The 3277-nt window shown below is 63.1% G+C and overlaps 1 long non-coding RNA gene across 1 annotated transcript in view; it reads left to right on the top strand.

Moving 5' to 3' along the window:
• Positions 1–166: 166 nt before the first annotated feature.
• Positions 167–3277, top strand: part of LOC102259144 — a 5474-nt gene continuing 2363 nt past the window's right edge. Inside the window, exon 1 of the long non-coding RNA XR_314137.1 lies at positions 167–236. This is a non-coding gene — a long non-coding RNA (uncharacterized LOC102259144). The remainder of the gene's footprint in view (positions 237–3277) is intronic.

Raw genomic sequence — 3277 nt, 5'->3', positions numbered from 1 at the left:
CGCCCCTCCTCTGCCCCCACCCCCTCCCCACCTGCCACACACACACACCCCAGCACATGCCCTGCCCAACCCAGGGACAACCTGGCTCAGGCGCAGACACCACCTGACATTCCACAGCCCCAGTGTCCTGTTCCCTGGGGTGAGGTGTTGCTAGGGGCAGAGATGGGAAAGGCAGCTTAGGAAGTGGCGAGCTGGTGTCCTGGGCGGGGTTGTCAACCTCTGTTTGGCTTGTTTGGGTGAGTTTCCCAGGTAATCCAGGGTTAGTTTTCCCCAGTGGAAACCCCCTCCCTTCTGGAATCCACTTTATGTGAAAGCCTCAGGCGGCTGGGAGGCCCTGGGGTGGGGGGTGGGTGGGCAGGCTCCCTGCGCATCCCCGGATGGCGGCACCAGGAGCACCTTCTGACCACACGGGGCACCTGGGCAGGCACCTATCTCAGCTCTGGGCCAGCGGTTGGCACGCTGGACAAATAAGTGATGTGTCCACCCCGTGGAGTTTCCCATGCCCTGGCAGAGGGCTGCGCTAGACCCCTGAGACTTTTTCATGGGTGACCCTAGTGCCTAGTGAGCCCCGAGAAAGGCCAGTGTGGGAGGGGGCTTCCCTGGGCCCTGAGGAGCGGGTGCAGGCTTCATCACCGGCTGGGACAGGCCAGGGGGCTCTGATTTTGAGCATTTGCCGATTACGAGGGTGTACACATTCCCACCGCCTGGAGCTGGGGAGATTCCTCCAGCACAACACGGCCGCGAGCAAACCTACCCCAGCGCTGCTGCTGCTGCTGCTGCTGCTGCTCCCGGGAATGCCACGGCCTGGGGCCCAGAGGGGCAGGAGGACAGGGGGCTCGGGGCCATCAGGGTGCTGGAGAGGCTTTAGCCCCTGGCCCTAAGGGCACCAGGAAACCCATTTCAGGAGACTCCAGGCCCTGCTCCACCGACGTGGAACCAAACAGAATGTGCGGCCGAGAAGCACAGGTGCACGTGTGGAGGCCAGGACTCAAAACTGGTGCTCCCTCGCTGAGGGAAATCCTCCAGCCCGGGGTCAGCCCAGCTCAGTCCTGGGGGAGTGGGCCCATGGGGGGCCCAGGACCACGGTCAGCTCAGCTCAGTCCTGGGGGAGTGGGCCCATGGGGGGCCCAGGACCACGGTCAGCTCAGCTCAGTCCTGGGGGAGTGGGCCCATGGGGGGCCAGGCCCGAGGTCAGCTCAGCTCAGTCCTGGGGAGAATGGTCCATGGGGGCCCATGCCCGAGGTCAGCTCAGCTCAGTCCTGGGGAGAATGGTCCCATGGGGGCCAGGCCCGAGGTCAGCCCAGCTCAGTCCTGGGGGAGTGGGCCCATGGGGGGCCTAGGCCCGAGGTCAGCTCAGCTCAGTCCTGGGGAGAGTGGGCCCATGGGGGGCCAGGCCCCAGGAGGCAGCTGCATGAGGACTGAGAGATGGCATCGCCCCAGCCCGTAGAGAGCACAGGGCCAGGGCAGGCAGGCTCCACTGCAATTCCAGTGCCTCCAAGTGTCCCCAAAGAGCTGCCCACCCCCCACAACTGGTTGATAGACTAAGAAACTGAGGCTGAGAGAGGTTGAAAACCCCGCCCAGGACACCAGCAGGGGGCCTGGGCAGCTGCTTCAGCAAGTATTGGGCACCTCCTGCGTGTACTTCCTAGCAGGCCAGGGGCGAGTGCTCACTGCCCTCTGGGGCTGGCAGGGCCCATGCTGGGGTAGGGGTTAGGGTAGGGGTGGGGGCACACTGCTACCACTGGGAGAGCTGGTGGGACCCAGGGCCGTGTAGACCAGCCCCTCCTCCTGACCCTGAGCTCAGGAATGTCTGGGCCCCGGCGGGGAGGGCCAGTGACAGGACATGTCCACCAGTCACGAGCTTTGTTTATGTGCCCCTCCCACCAGTGATCACTTCCTGCTGAGGGGCCACCAACTATGCCTCTGGCGGGTCTGTCCTCCCTTTCTGTGGGCATCGATTTCTGTGTTCCCAACAGAGCCTGGAATGAATACCTGGCATTTGGTTGTTTGGGCAAAAACAGCATCAGTGTTGTCTGTGGGGCGTCCAGGCCGCTGAGAGGCCTGTTCCCAGTGGGAGCCTGGACCACAGGCCTGGCACCTGACTGCTCGGTCCCGGAGCAGGAGGAGGCAGGACCTGCCCTGCATGGGGTGGAGGGTCGTGTGGTCTGGGTGTGGCAAGAGGAAGTGGATTGGGGTCTCGCTTGAGAGTCTGCAGGGGGAGTCACCCTCCAAGTGGAGGGAAGGGGGCGTTGGGCTGGGGTGGGGCTTGCTGCACGGGAAGCTGACAGGCCTGGGTTGTGCCTGGCTCTTGGTGAGACCCAGGAAGGTGACTTGATGACTCTCCTCAGTTTTCTCATCTGTACAATGGGAGGCTGTGGGCTCAGGACTCCCCGATCCACTGCCTGCAGGCATCATCCAGGCTCTGACAGCCCCGCCCACCTCGGAGGTGACAGCTGGGTGCCCTGAGGCCAGAGCCCTGGCCTGGAGCTCTGTGCCCACTGAAGGGGCAGAGACAGGACTAGAACCCAGGACTGCAACTTCTGGTGCCCAGGGTCCTGAGCCGTCCCCTCAGTCCAAGGGTTTATACGCCCGAGAATGTCCATTCTAGGCCCTGCTCATGTGACCTCCAGCCACAGGCAGAGTTTGCACTGGGGCCCCAGCCAGTCCGCCCACCCCATTCACCCTCTCTACTCCACCCGGCAGGAAAGGAGTCAGAACAGGGTGACGACACAAGTCCCAGTGCACAAGACTGAGGGAGGGGCCCAGCCCCTGAGATGCCCACCAGCCAGACACCCACACACCTACCTGCTCTGGGCACAGCCACATCAGCCCTTGTTGGGGGGCAGAAAGTTCAGGGCCTGTTTCCTTACCAGGCCGTGCAGGCTCGGTTAAGGGGTGACACCCTGAGCCTCAGTTTACCCTCTGTGCAAAGGCTGCCCCTTGTCATTGCCCATGTGGGTCTGTGGGAGGAAGACTCCGACCAAGCCGGGCTTTAGAAGCAGCCCGCTGCTGACTCATGGCACCCACACTTCCCCTGGGACACCCCATTTTCTGCCACCTTTCCAATGAATAAATGTGCTGGAAGGTTAACTGGCAAAAAAAAAAAGCACAGCTGGACACAGGTTCAAGGGCACAAGTGGGCATGAGACCAGGGGGACCTTGGGAAGCCAGGGCTGGACAAGCATGGCCCTGGCCACCTCAGCAAGCCGGCAGCCAATGGCAGCCTCGGCTGAAGGACAGCAGCCACGGGGGCCACGCTGGTCTGGGCAGCAACAGA

Source organism: Myotis brandtii, unplaced genomic scaffold (assembly GCF_000412655.1).
Source record: "Myotis brandtii unplaced genomic scaffold, ASM41265v1 scaffold463, whole genome shotgun sequence".
In the NCBI taxonomy this organism is placed as follows: domain Eukaryota; kingdom Metazoa; phylum Chordata; class Mammalia; order Chiroptera; family Vespertilionidae; genus Myotis; species Myotis brandtii.
This window is presented reverse-complemented; position numbering and strand designations above follow the sequence as displayed.